The 15,569-nt window shown below is 44.8% G+C and overlaps 1 pseudogene; it reads left to right on the forward strand.

Annotated features, from left to right (window-relative positions):
• Positions 1-378: 378 nt before the first annotated feature.
• LOC133071089 (sorting nexin-5-like) lies at positions 379-15,313 on the forward strand (annotated as a pseudogene).
• Positions 15,314-15,569: the final 256 nt, after the last annotated feature.

Genomic DNA, 15,569 nt, shown 5'->3' on the forward strand with positions numbered 1-15,569 from the left:
CCGCCGAGAGATGAAGGGCCGGGCGCGGCGCTGAGAGAGCAGATTCCTGTCACCTCCGGCTGCGGGACCTCCGGCCCGGCCACACGCACTCGTCCCGGTGCCCGAAGCCTGGCCACGGCGGCCAGGAGGACGGGAAGGGGCGCCCCCGCCTCAGGCCATGGAGGTGAGCGCGCTTGGCGCGAGGCGGTCCGAGACTCGGCCGAAGCTGCGGCCACGAGCGGCCGGCAGCCCTAGATGGAGAGCGGAGCCCAGCGGGCCGGGTCTGGCGGCAGGGACCTGCAGGCCCCTGAAACCCAGGAGGAGGTGACACACAGCCTCCAGACGATTCTGCCCCGTTCCCGGAGGGACTCGCCGGCGCCCTTTCCCGCGGCTCCGTGACGAAATTTTCTCTTGTGTTTTCCCGAGGACTGTTCTCCATCTCTAGGACGCGCATTCTGGCGGACATACGCAGTTGCTTTGGGAGATAACTTGCATCGCTCCCACCCACATCTCCTTTCCTTGACTCCTTCCAGTCGGACATTCCAGATGACTGAATGGAGTTTTGAGTTGGACTCTTGTGTCCCTTACGGAATCGAGCCTGATCCTGGAGCACTGGGGCTGGAAGAGTTTCTGTAAAATGCAGGTTAGATAAAAGGAAGACCTCTCGCCGAGGGTTCTAGTGAATGGCATACAGTCTACCATCACCTACAGGTTGGTGCGAAGCTGACTCTGCGCTTAGCCTCGGGGGATGGGGCCCCCGACCTCTCAGGAGAGTCGGGGATTGCCTATTGCCTTTGCCCGGTGAAGTTGACAGGCAAGTGACAGGTTGTTTCCAAGCTCTGCGATTAGCCTGAGCTTGTTGCCAGTTACTCGGCTGATTGAATTTGGAAATTCAAAAAATTGAATTCTTTTGGTTTATTATTGCTTTTGAAGAGAAGCTTTTCTCCAGATTCTCAGAAGAGGGTAGGTAAAGCCACGGTTGTGTTTTTTGTCTACAATGTGAGTTAAGATACTGTACTGATCTTAGAACCAGTTGTTGTTCAGCCACGCAGTCGTGTCTGACTCCTTGCGACCCCATGGACTGCAGCTCGCTAGGCTTCCCTGTCCTTCAGTTCTCCCAGAGTTTGTGCAAACTCAGTCGGTGATGCCATCCAGCCAGAGGAAGGTCATTTTGGGTGAAGGTCAGTGCCTGAAGCCAACTGGGGTCATTGGTGCACTGTCAGTTTTACTCCTGTGCTGCAGTTCTCTAAACCCTGTTGCATTTTAGGAATTAATATTTGTGAACTTCATTCTGAGATGGCCCTATGATAATTTATGAATTTGATACAGTGTTTATCATCTAATGGTTGTCCAGAATGTTGCAGTTATTAGTAAATCACAGGCTCCTAGTGGGGACTGTAACAGGGAGCTAAAAAGAGGTGAGAGAACCTCATGGGACATGATTTTAATTATTGCATTTTAGTATTTCATCTTCCAGAAGTATTTGCATTTAAGAGGTATAAAACCTAAGTGAATTATAGAAGCTGGCGGGTGGATTTGTTGAGTTGAGTGAGTCCTTAATAGTACTTACCTATGTTGCTTGATCCCCTAGAGAAGGAAATGGCAACTCCAGTACTCTTACTAGAAAATTCCATGGACAGAGGAGCCTGGTGGGCTACAGTCCATGGGGTCACAAAGAGTCAGACATGACTGAGCGACTTCACTCACTATGTTGCTTGGTGGTGGTTGGTGAATTGAGCTAGACCATTTGTGATTTAAGTGGTGTTCCCTTATTCTTAAGAGTTATTCTTTGGAGTATTAGGTGAAGTGATAAAAAATATATATATTCTTTTACTACATTTTACTTCTCAGTTTAGTTATAACATTGTATTCAGGTCCCAAGTTTCAATCAGTCTTTTTTCTGAGTGTTGGGGTGGGGGTGGACCTTCAAACTGTTACATCATTAAAAATAAATAAATAACTAAAATAAGGGACCAAAGAAAGCACTTTGATGAGAAGTGCAACAATTGTGCTCCTGCAGAAATTAGTTGAATTTCCTAGTAAGAGTTTCACTCAGTTGTAAGACTCATTTGTTGGTTTTAAAAAGGCCAGATTCCATTATCATAGCATATTAGCTGCTCCAGAAATAGAATTTCCTCTTCCTGTTGATGCAGTCTAGTATCATGTGAATGCCTACCTAAAAGATTCCATTAAATATTTAACCTATTTTTTAAAAAGCATCTATTGAGTGTACCTATGTGCCAAGAGCAGAGCTGTGCCTAGGAGCCAACAGTGAACAAGTCATTCATGCCTCCCCACCTATATGAGTTCACAGCCTGGCAAAGAGTGAAGCCCTAAGCCTTGGTGGGTCTTGACAGCTCATGGGGAGACACATCACATGCTGCCTGGTTAGACTTTTCTGCGCCTTCCCAGGTGATACTTCCCAAGTCACACAGTGTTCTAGTTACCACATGAGGACTGCCCAGTGAGCAACAGTGTCGCTCTGAGGCCCAGATATGTGCAACTTTTACACCTTCATTCTGTACCCAGCAGAGGAGTACTTACTAGGCTCATTTCTCTGGTAGTACCTTTTCCTGGGAGATGTTGGCTACTTCTCTCTCCTTGACTCACAGCAGAGTGAAGTCTGTTTCCTCACACTCATGGTGATGCACGGGAGTATCATGAAAAGACGGTTTTAAGAGAGATAATTAAAAATGTTCCTGTGCTGTGTGCTGAATCTCTCCCTCTTGGCACAGCTAGGGTCGCCCATCCTTGTCAAATTACAGAAGCTATTGTGGTAATTTCCAAATTATATTAACTTGAAAGTGTCATTTCTGGAAGGGACATCTTCCTGGTCTTTCTTATAAAAGAGCTTCTTGTACAGGAACAAGTGAGGAAGATCCACATTGACTGACTGCCTCAGACACAGACATCTGTGTGGAAAGAGATCCACAGGCAGTTTTACATCTTCCTCTCCTAAATAGTGCATTTATAGTCCTTTCCTTCTGGGATCTTAATACCCTTTGTGGCTCCCATTAGACTGACGTGATGCTTGACAGGTCTAGGAGAGCAGTGTCCAATCCCAAAGACTGATCAGACCCTTTCCAGAGTTTGAAATTCCTGCCTTATTATTAAGATGCTTGAGGATAAATTCTGCTATTTCTTTCCTCCTTAAGGGCTTTCTTCTCCAATCCTGAAAACATTGAAAATTCAATACTTTGAATCTGTTAACATTTTGTACTAACTTTCTTTATTCCTTTTTCATTTGTTGTCCTAACAGTGGTGTGAACAACTTGGAAAATAATGAGTCATTAACCTTTGTTTCCACATTTGCCAAAATCATCACTCTGGTTTCATTCTTGAAGACTATAGAAAAGAGCTCAGAATCAGGAATTAGAGAATTCTCTTCTTGCTGTTCTGCTTAAAATGAATTTTAAAATTTTTAATTTGTTTTTTAACTTTCTGGTTGCTCTGGGTTTTCATTGCTTTGTGCAGGCTTCCTCTAGTTGCAGCGAGTGGGGGCTACTCTTCATTTTGATGCACAAGCTTTTCATTGTGGTGGCTTCTCTTGTTGGAGAGCACAGGCTCTAGATGTGTGGGCTCAGTAGCTGCAGCACACACACTCAATAATTGTTGCTCGTAGGCTCAGTTGCTCATTAAGATCATAGTAGCAATCTCATAGTGTAATGATGAAGGTTACCTTAGTAAAATGTATATTGATCAGCAGGGAAAAGGTATTCAGATCCAAAATACCACGACCTTCTTTGGGTCAGTCTAGTGCCTGAAAACTGCCTGCACAGGGAGCTGTCCGTGGTGCTGATTTCACAGGCGCCTCACAATCTTTGGAACACCCGCTCCGCTCTCTGCCTGCGTCATCCTTCTGGGGTTTGAACTGCTGCCTCCATCTCAGCAGAAGCCTGGGCTGCAACAAGTGTGCAGACACTACCTCCTCCCTGCCCATTTCCAGCCTGCCAGTTCAGCCTTTCTGTGAACCTTCTGGAAGAAGGGCTGACTCAGAACCACATGATGGGATTGAGGTTCTCGTGTCCATACTCCTGCCACTGTAGAGGTAGAATGGGGGAATGGATGTTTATTCACACCCTCCACCTGTCTGAGAGGAGTGCCAGGATCCAACTCTAAACTTCTGCAGAGGAAACTCAGCCCTTCTCTCAAAAGCCTCTCAAAAGGAAGTGTGTTAGCTCCTGCTAAGAGCAACTAGGCGCAACTTTATCCCCCAGGGGACACTTGGCAATGTCTCGAGATATTTTTTAGTTGTCACAACTAAGGGGTGGGGGCATCAACTACTGGCTTCTAGAGGATAGAGGTCAGAAATGCTGCTAAACATTCTACAATGCACAGTACAGTGCCCCCATACAGCCACAGAATTATCTGGCCAATTTAGCCCCAAAACTAGTGCTGACGTTGAGAAACCCTGCTCCAGGGTTTGAGGCAATTTGGTGTGATGCCAGAACTTTACTGGCATCAAGGTCTAGCTCAATATTCTTTATTTACCACCTATTACCTTAGATAAATCATTGAACAGCTCTGAGCCTCATTTTCTACATATGAATGTTTAGGTTCTTGGACTAGAAAGCCTTAAAGCCCCTTCAAGTTCAAACTCAACATATCTGCATAAATACTTGTTGAGTACACTGCTGGGAACCAACATTCTGGATATATAAAATATCCAGAAATGCATAAAATTCAAAAGAAAAGGAATATACCGGGGGAAGGTGAGAGTTGATAAATGGTTACTACCAAAATATCAGCATCTGAACACAGCATTCTGGATGAGGTCATTTCACTATTTTTTTCTCCTTTAATTTCAACATTAGATCTTTTTTTCTGTTTATGCTAATACTGGGCTTGGAGAGGAGCCAATTTTCTTATACTTACACATTTTATCCTAACCATATCTTATTTCAAGTGTGATTCAGAAATTAAACACAAGGGAGGGAACTGAAGAATGCACCATCATCCTGGTCACTGAAATATTATTACAGTCAATATTTTCTGATTTTTCAATTTTTAAAATAGTAATTGGATGTTTTTACAATTAAGACTTTCCTTAGTGCAGTTTAAGGTTCAGAGCAAAAATGAGGGGAAGCACAGAGATGTCCCAGATGCTTCCTCCCCACATGGGCATGACCTCCCTTGTTCACACCAAAGAGGTCCCTGTGTTACAACTGGAGGACTTGTACTGACACACCATGATCCCGAGTTCATGCTTCTGTTGTACATCCTGTGTGTTTGAACTTTCATGTTTTTATAGTAAAATATGTTTTCAATTGAAGTGTAACTGATTTACAGTTTATATATATATATATATATATATACATATACATATATATATATATATTTACATGTTCTCTTCCATTGTGGTTTATTGAATATACAATATTGAATATACATTCCTGTGCTATACAGTAGACCTTTCGTCTATCCATTCTATATATAGACTTGTGAGCACACTGACAAAGTCACACTGACAAAAGATTGCAATATTTAAAAATTTATTGCAGTCCACATAGAACACAACTTTCTATAATAAGCAAAAATGTAGTTTTAATTTCAACACTAAAAATCTACAAAGTCCATCATACAATCCAGATTGCTCATTTGATGTAAAGATTTGTTCAAGGTAGGTTTCTAAGCATAACCTCAAAAAACTCAATCTCCAGAAAAACCCAGAAAAGACAATTGTTCCTTAGAGTGGAACCTATCCCTAGGAATCTATCTCTACATCTCATCTATCTTTCTTTCTCCTTGCCACCCCCCATCCACCTGTCTCTCATTTCATTTTCCAAGTAGAACAGGAAAATATGGAGGGATGAAAAGGCACAAATCACATCACTAAGGTTTGCAGTCTGAGCCTTAGGATTAAAGAAGCGTTGTCCTCTGAATGCACATCCTAGCAGGCTGACTTCTGGACACAGGAACACATCTCCCTGAGCTGGGATGCTGCAGGGGATGAGGTTTGGTCACTGAGGAACACCATGCCCCAGACAGGTGGGTTTCTGTCTTCTCTGAAGGAAGTTCTTCGCCTCAGGGTACTGAGATGCTGCCTCGCAGCCTTGCAAGACCAGAGAAGTGGTGGAGAAAGGTGAGGTGCACCCCTAAGGCCCAGGCGCCCAGGGCGGTGAGACCTGCGGGCCGGGAGGACCGTGGTGTGCGGCGAGCAGGGAGTCGAGCGCCGTCAGTGCCCAGTGCAGGGCGGCGCCCGCGTGCGTCAGCTGCCAGGTGAGCCAGGCGCGCTGCGAGGCCGTGGGCTCCGTTCGGTCTGTGGACATCGGTAGGAAGGCGCCCCCCCGGGGCCCGCAACTCATCCAGGACCACTTCAAGGGCTCCCATCTGGTTGGAGAGCTTGGACGTGAGCGCCTCCAGGGGCGCGGCGGCTTCAGGTGCCTGGGTTCTGCGAGGGCGCTTGGGCGAGGCGGGCCTGGACTCCGGCTTGTACTGGCTGTGTCTCTGGCCCCGGGCCCACGTTGGCGATCGGAACCGGGCCCCCCTGTCCTGGAGACGCCGGGAAGTATGGGCAGAACCTAGGAAGGAGATAGAACAGGAGGGGTTCCCGTGATGTGCGCTGCCCCTGAAATTTCTTGTCACATTCACCCCCGCCCCTTGCCTGTCCCAACACCTCCACCCGAGGCCCCATTCCCCACCATACTGACTCTGTTGGCCTCTTCCAACATCTGCTGGCAACCCGGGCCAAGTCCTGGGCGCCGTCCTCTCAGCCTGTTCCCACTTCATGGGCATCTCACCAGGGTCAGAGGCTTTCTCTGCCCCCTGGGGGGTTCAGTTTGCCCCTCAGGGCCTTTGCCCACATCCCCACCTCTACCAAGCCCAGCCCAGAAACCTACCTCCTCTGTGGTAAAGTCCTGCTCTGCAGGAGTTTGGATGCTCTTTAGATCTCCACTGTGCTGGGGGTGGTCTTCCCCTCACCTTCTCTTTTCCATGGCCATTTCTCGTGTGACTCTCAGGGGAGCCATCCGGGCTTCTGCATCGCTTGTGCCTGGTGACCTCTGTGGGTGGAGAGGAGGACAGGGTGAGTGATCCCGACCTACTTCTGGAATCTGGGGAGAGTGGATTAGAGAAGGTTCCAAGTCCCATTGCTCCTCCAGCTCCGTGCCATCCCTTCCCCCAAACCCTGGTTTCTTCCAGCCCCCCTCTCCCTCCATGAACGTCTCAACTGGACAGAGTAGTTCCTGAGCTGCCTGGTAGGCATGCCCCAGGAGACCCTCTCTCAAGTTCAGACCTCAAGGATGGCATAGCTGGTAGAGCCCTGGATCACAGGGGATGGGGACTTCACCCTGGGTTTCTCTCCCCCCACTTTCAGAGGTGTCAAGTTCACATCTGGCACGTGTTCCTCTGTCCCACAGCCCAATCTCCACTGCCTCCCAAATTCTCTCCAGGATCACTCAAAACAGATGTCTGCAAGAAAGAATCTGGCATCTTACCTGCTTTGCTCTGAGGGGCCTCTAGCGTCTCTATGCTTCGTTTTTCTCTCTTTCTTTCTGAGGGATGTCGATCTCCTCCCTTCTCTTTTACAGACAGGTTTTCCTTGGAGGAAATCCTTCCATTTTCCCTGTGGGAGACTCCTTGTTTCTGCTGGCCGGACCTTCTGCCATTTGCAGCCCCTTTCATTGTGTCCACGTCTGCCATCTGCAGCACACGTCTGGATGCCTCAGAAGTGGACCATGGAATGACCAGGTGAGCAGAGGGCGTGGCCTTGTCTAGCTTCCGGACAGCCCCCTGGGGAGTCACATATTGGTCCTCAGGAGGCTCACACCCCCGAGGTCATTTGCATGATGAGGTTAGCACTCTTTGGTACATCCCACTGATTTTCTTGGTCCTCAGGACATTGTAAGTGTTATTTCAGAGCATTTTGATTCTCTGCTAAATGTTAATATCCGAAGAGGACAACTTATAGAAAATTTTTAAGTTTTTTTGATGAGGAAAAATTTTAGGCTTTTTTGCATTTGTTAAAATATTACTACTGGTTTTTTATGATTTGGTTTTTTAGCCACAAGTGGTATCTTAGATCCCCACCAGGGATCCAACCTGCACTGCCTGCATTGGAAGGAAAAGTCTTAACCTCTGAACTGTCAGGGGAGTCCCATAAAAGGGCAGTTTTTTCCCCTAGTTTGTTTCATGCTGCTTTTTATCTATTTGTTTTCATAGTTGTGTGTCTGTATGTCTGTCAGCATGGGTCATTCTATGCCAGGGATCAGCAAGATGTTGGTATAAAGGACTAGAAAAGCTTTGTAGTTTGTTTTACTTGCTTTTTCTTTGGCCCCTACTCAGGTAGATTGTCCTGACATGAATGCCACCAGAACTCTACAGCTGAAAGATCGTATTTAAGCTCCAAATTACTGGTTGTTTGTTTGTTTTTAAAAGGCGTGACCTCTGCTCTCCACATCATACTGAGTTTATTTAATTTTTCTTATTTTTCTCACTCTTGTTTCTTCTTTTGTCTGGATATGGATATATTTTTCACTGGGTCTAGAAGGTACAAAAAGACGTAATAGGTGAGTGACAAAAATAGCCTAGGACACAGCTTTGAGAGCACTGGTCCGTGAATAATTTGAAGCAAGTGATGGATATATTCATACTGTTCATGGGGTTCTCAAGGCGAGAATACTGAAGTGGTGTGCCACTCCCTTCTCCAGTGGACTACATATTGTCAGAACCCTCCACCGTGAATTGACCATCTTGGGTGGCCCTACACAACAAACTGTGGAAAATTCTTCAAGAGATGGGAATACTGGACCACCTTATCTGCCTCCTAAGAAATCTGTATGCAGGTCAAAAAGCAACAGTTAGAACTGAATATGGAACAATGGACTGGTTCCAAATTGGAAAGAAATACATCAAGGCTGTATATTGTCACCTTTCTTATTTAACTTATATGCAGAGTACTTCATGGGAAATTCCTGGCTGGATAAAGCACAAACTAGAATCTAGATTGCTGGGAGAAAAATCAATAACCTCAGATAGGCATGTGACACCACCCTTATGGCAGAAAGTGAAGAGGAACTGAAGAGCCTCTTGATGAAAGTGAAAGAGGAGAGTGAAAAAGCTGACTTAAAACTCAACATTCCAAAAACTAAGATCATGGCATCTGGTCCCATCACTTCATGGCAAATAGATGGGGAAACAAGGGAAACAGTGACAGACTTTATTTTCTTGGGCTCCAAAACCACTGCAGGTGGTGACTGCAGCCATGAAATTAAAAGACACTTGCTCCTTGGAAGAAAAGTAATGACAAACCTAGACAGCATATTAAAAAGCAGAGGCATTACTTTGCTAACAGAGGTCAGTATAATCAAAGCTATGGTTTTTGCAGTAGTCCTGTGTCGACATGAGAGTTGGAGTATAAAGAAAGCTGAGTGCCAAAGAATTGATGCTTTTGAACTGTGGTGTTGGAGAAGACTCTTGAGAGTCCCTTGGACAGCAAGGTGATCCAACCAGTTAGTCCTAAAGGTAATCAGTCCTGAATATTCATTGGAAGGACTGATGCTGAAGCTGAGACTCCAATACTTTGGCCTCCCGATGGGAAGATCTGACTCATTTGAAAAGATGCTGATTCTGGGAAAGATTGAAGGCAGGAGGAGAAGGGGATGACAGAGGATGAAATGGTTGGATGGCCTCACCGACTCAATGGACATGAGTTTCAGTAAGCTCCGGGAGTTGGTGATGGACAGGGAAACCTGGTGTGCTTCAGTCCAAGAGGTTGCAAAGAGTTGGACACGACTTAGTGAGCTGAATGGATGGATCTATTCACTGTTTCTAGTTGCAAACAGTGTACTTGTAGGTGGAATAATTTCTGTGAATGAGCAGGAGGGAGCATATGGAGGGGACCACATTGTCTTATGCACATAGCTACTCTTCTATAAAAACAGCCTCCACCAGGTCTGTGGACCTCTAGTTCAGGTTGTTACTGCCGATGGCTGAGAAAAGCAGCACAAGCCAATCAGAATCTATTCTTATTAGACTCAAGGTACCTGGACCTCAAAGTAAAGAGCTGAGTCACGTTCATGAGAATGTTCACTTTGCTCTACACCTGAAACTAACAACATTATTCATCAACTATACTCCGGTGTAAAACAAAAAATTAAAAAAAAAAAAGAATCTTCTGTGGTTTTTGGGGCTTACAGAGTCCTTACCTGGTCTGAGGCTTCATTAACTGAGATGTAGCACACTATTTTCCCGCTAGTTATCTTTGAGCACATATTGATATAGATTGTCACATATTCCTGGAAAGTGTATATGTTATGAGGGTGGGAATTAATTCCAAGTACTCAAATGCATGGAAGGCCTCGATCTCCCATCATCCTGGAGTCACTATTGCGATTGTTTAGGTCTCATCTTTGAAAATAACTCCTTCAAGTGTAATCATGCTGATTGGCCTGGTGCATGTAGACTTCCTGAAGGTTTCAAATCTAGTGTAGCTCCCCAAACAGGTTCACATGGTGGAGTCTGCATTGTTTATAATTTTGCTCAAAATATACACATTTCCTGTACACCAAAGCCTTGCCTTCAGTGGGCAGGGAATTTAGATCTCTAGAGACCTTAGATAAAACCAGTATAAAAAAAAAAGAAACAGGATAATGATTAAGGGCTGATCTGCACTCAGGAAAGGTGCTATCCTGTGACCTGAATGTTGTGATTTATATTAAGAAATATGTATTTGGTATTTCTCCTGGTTGCTGGCACAGCTACTAAAGGCACTGGAATTTCTTAAGTTGAAAGTGATAAATGGGCTTTGTTATGTTAATGAGGTGACCTTTGGAGAGCATCCCAGTGACCAAAGAGTAGGGGCTGCCTGACCTTATCAGAACCCCACAATACAGGGAGGAGAGAGGCGCTGGAGGTTGAACCCATCACCAGTGTCTGATGAGTTAATCATGTCTCTGTAATGAAGCCTCTGTAAAAACCCAAAAGGACTGGTTTGGAAAGCTTCCAGGTTGGTGAACAGGTTGAGATTCGTGAAGGACAGAGGAGCTCATGCCTTTTTGCCTACCTTGCTTGAGGCACGTCTTCCGTCTGCTGTCCCCGAGTTACAGCCTTTTATTATAAAATGATAATCTAATCAATAAAAGATTTCTCTGAGTTCCGTAAGCAAGTTAATTGAACCCAGGAAGGGTCATTGGAACCTCTGCACTCTAGTGGCTCCACCAGAGGCACAGCTGACAGCCTGGAGCTGTGAGTGCATCTCAAGTGAGGCAGGGGCTGTCTTGTAACAGGGAGCCCTGGACCTGTGGAATCTGAAGTTTTCTCTGAGTACAAAGTGTCAGGATTGTGAGACACCAAACTGGTGTCAGAAATAGCTTGGTGGTGTGGGGATAACACACTGTCACATTGGAACTTGTACTAGAATCTTGCCATCCTTACTGGCTACTGTGGCTGCCAACTGTACATGGGGCACTCGCATTCATAGGACCCCTCTGGGTTCAGACCTGGCAAGAGGTCAGGTACTGTAAGCTTCAGGGAACCCAGAACAATAGCAAGTATAGCTAGTATGGCTGACTTCTCTTTACTTACCATGAATTTATACTTCTCAAAGGAAGATAATTGGATTATTTTCCCATGACTCATTCTGGAGTCTCCTGTCTTCCAGCGTTTGATTTACTTGGTATCCACAGCATTGGGCCACTTTGCTGTTACTGGTAGCTCCTTTGCTTCAGCTCAACCACCCATCATGAGCAGCAGAAACTCTTTCAGAAGAAAATGTTTTGATCGCTTTCTCTAAGGCAGTTATGTTGGAACATCAGGAGTTGTTCTTTTTTTTTAATTGTCCCGACTCAGAGCATTTCTAGGTAGAAAAAAGACCATCTAGTCTTTGCTAATGTGAAGATAGCAAAATTTTATCCTGGCCACTACATTTCCTGTTGGGAGGCTCCCTGACCAGATATCTTGGACCATGTGAGATGAGTAACCTCAAGGAGAATACAACTTTGCTTTTCTTAAGTTTTTTTTTGGAGGGTGGGGCACGCTGCTTGGCATATGAGATCTCATTTCCGGGATCAGGGATGGAACCCTGGCCCCATGCAGTGTAAGCCTAGAGTCCTAACTACTGGAATGCCAGGGCATTCCCACATTTCTCTTTCAAATTCTACCAAGTATTGAGTTGACCAAAAACTTCCTTTTTACTTTGGGAAAAAAAAAAAAAAGACACTTTTCATTTTTATCAAGAACTTTGTTGAACAAGGTATTTGCTGTTATGTTCCACTACCTACTGTCATTTTTCAGGTAACTTCATAATTTCATTTTCCCAAAAGTTTTTAATCTTTCTGAGCAAAGAACTATTCTGGGTGCCCGTTACAGCCTTCCAGGGAATTGAAGTTTTTTCCAATAAGAGAATTTTGTAATGACTGAAATAAATGTAAATCCAAATGTGCAATGTCTGGTAAATATGGCTGATGAATCAGAACTTCCAAGCCAAGCTATAACAGTTTTTGCTGGGTCATCAAAGCAACATGCAGCCTTGCATTATCCTAATGGATGACTGGCCTTCCCAGGTGGCTCAGTAGTAAACAATCCACCTGCCAGTACAGGAGATGGGAGTTGGATCCCTGGATTGGGGAGATCCCCTGGAGAAGGAAACGACAACCCACTACAGTATTCTTCCTTGGGAAATCCCATGGAGCTACAGTCCCTGGGGTCTCAAAGAGTCAGGCATGATGGAGCAACTCAAACAACAACAATGACTTTTTCTTGAGACGCGCCTCGCTATCAGAGTGTCTGGGCTTCCGCGTCCCCAGGACGGCCCTACGGTTGGCGGCTTCCGCGTGGCCCGAAACGAGGCCAGGCGGCCCTGCTCGAGGCCCGAGTCGCCATGGCCGAGGTTCCCGGGGTGTTGCAGCAGCAGGAGGAGGACCGCAGCAAGCTGAGATCTGTATCAGTGGACCTGAATGTCGATCCCTCACTTCAGATTGACATACCTGACGCACTCAGTGAGAGAGAGAAAGTCAAATTTACAGTGCACACCAAGACCACACTGCCCACGTTTCAGAGCCCAGAGTTTTCTGTTACAAGGCAACATGAAGACTTTGTGTGGCTACATGACACTCTTATTGAAACTACAGAATATGCTGGGCTTATTATCCCACCAGTGCAGACCAAGCCCGACTTTGATGGCCCTCGAGAGAAGATGCAGAAGCTGGGAGAGAGTGAAGGGTCAATGACGAAAGAAGAATTTGCCAAGATGAAGCAAGAGCTAGAAGCTGAGTACCTTGCTGTCTTCAAGACGACTGTGTCCTCGCAGGAAGTCTTTCTTCAACGGCTCTCCTCTCACCCTGTCCTCAGTAAAGACCGCAACTTCCATGTTTTTTTGGAATATGATCAAGATCTAAGTGTGAGGCGGAAAAATACCAAAGAGATGTTTGGTGGCTTTTTTAAAAGTGTGATGAAAAGTGCTGATGAAGTTCTTTTTTCAGGAGTTAAGGAGGTAGATGACTTTTTTGAGCAAGAGAAGACTTCCCTCATCCACTGCTACAACAGGATCAAGGATTCCTGTGCAAAGGCTGACAGGATGACCAGACCTCATAAAAGTGTTGCAGACGATGATATCCACACCGCAGCCTGCTTGCATAGCCTGGCTTTAGAGGAGCCTACAGTCATCAAGAAGTACCTGTTGAAGGTGGCTGAGCTGTTTGAAAAACTTAGGAAAGTGGAGAGTCGACTCTCCTGATGAAGACTTGAAGCTCCTGCAAACTACATGCTCAACATAGAGGCTGCCAAGGATCTCTTATAGCGACGCACCAAAGCCCTCATCGACTATGAGAATTCAAACAAAGCGCTGGATAAGGCCCGGTTAAAGAGCAAAGATGTCACGCTGGCCAAGGCACACCAGCAGGAATGCTGCCGGAAGTTTGAAGAGCTCTCTGAAACTGCAAAAGAAGAGCTAATCAATTTCAAACGGAAGACAGTGGCAGCGTTTAGGAAGAATCTATTTGAAATGTCTGAACTGGAAATAAAGCATGCCAGGAACAACGTGCCCCTCCTGCAAAGCTGCATCGACCTGTTCAAGAACAACTGAGTGAAGGACTGAATGTGAAGAAAGCCGGCATCACTTGCACTCAAATCGTTACCACAGAAGATTTGATTTATCTTGACTGCAGTTTAAAATTATGTGCATACATATTTTGATTTCTAAAGATCTTAACACTTAACCATGTTGGTTTAAAGATATTTCTATTGCATGCTCCTTGGACATAACTAATCTTGATGCAGTTAATACCTCAGTGGGTAGAATCTGAAGTACTGGGTTCTCCTCTAATTTGTAGTGATGAAGAAAGGGTGCAGAATCACGGGCCTTCTGGAGAGAGTGTAATGAGCAGGGGCCCCGCACATGTCGTCTCAAGTTTCGTGTGCCCGTGTCCCTGTAATTTAGGGTAGGTGCCTGTTAATAGCAGATGAGTCAGCTACTCGTTACAGGTAACAGACATTCCATCCCTTTATCAAGTGATTTTCCCCTTTCTTACTCTCACTGATCAATAGTCACCTTCAGTTGTTTGTACTATAACAAGAGCAAGAAAAATATCATATCTTTATATATATCCTTTGCAACTCCATTTTTGTAGCTGGGATACAAATATTTGTGGGGAGAGGCTTATCTTGAGGGTATAAGAACAAGTCATGTGAACCCCTCCCTTCCTGGTGGGGGTGCAGTATGTGTGTGCTTGGACTTTTTATAAAGCATCCAATAAAATAAAAATAAAAAAATAAATAAAACAGTGGAAGATTATGCATTTTCTGTTGACTAATTCCAGCTGATTTTCATTGAGGTGCTGTTTTCAGTTGGACTAATTGGAAGCAGTGTCTGTTGGAATTAATGGTTTGGTTTTCTGAAAGGAGCTCATAATAGAGGACTTCCTTCCAGTGCCACCATATACATAACATCTCCTTCTTTGGATGAAGACCAACCTTTCATGTGGTTGTCAGTGTCTCATTTCACTGACCCCACAATCTCTTCCATTCCACATTCTTGTACAATAACCACTTTTCTTTGTCCATCACAATTTTATTTAAAATCAGAACATTTTCATTACATCTCAGTAGAGAATCACATGTGGGAATGATCAAGATGGCTTTTTTCACCTAACTTATGTGGGACCCAAACATCTAAGCAATTAATATAACCAAGCTGGTGCAAATTATTTTCAACACTTGATTTGGATGTTTTGAGTGTGTTTGCTGTCTCCCGAATGGCATAACTTGATTGTTCCCAGTTAATGTCTCCATTTGATTGCTATCAACTTCAACAGGTCTACCAGACCATGGACCATCATCCAGTGAGAAAACCCCAGCAGAAAAGTTTAAAAACTACTAATGACATGTTTGTTCAGTCACAGCACCTTTTCCATATACTGCACAAATCTTCATGCATTTCAGTTGCTTTTTTATCTTTCTTGAAATAATAAAGGTAACTATACGAAAAATGCTGTCTTTTCTAGCATCTTTGATAATGCCTACACAAAAATTCACCAATTTTGATGTTTTCTTTAATGCACAGTGATATGAGAGCTGTAACATACAATCTAACAAAATTGTTTTGAATAAAGTTAAAAGCAACTAGGCCCTGCAAAAGCCATCTTACAGAAATTTTA

Source organism: Dama dama, chromosome 16, assembly GCF_033118175.1.
Source record: "Dama dama isolate Ldn47 chromosome 16, ASM3311817v1, whole genome shotgun sequence".
In the NCBI taxonomy this organism is placed as follows: domain Eukaryota; kingdom Metazoa; phylum Chordata; class Mammalia; order Artiodactyla; family Cervidae; genus Dama; species Dama dama.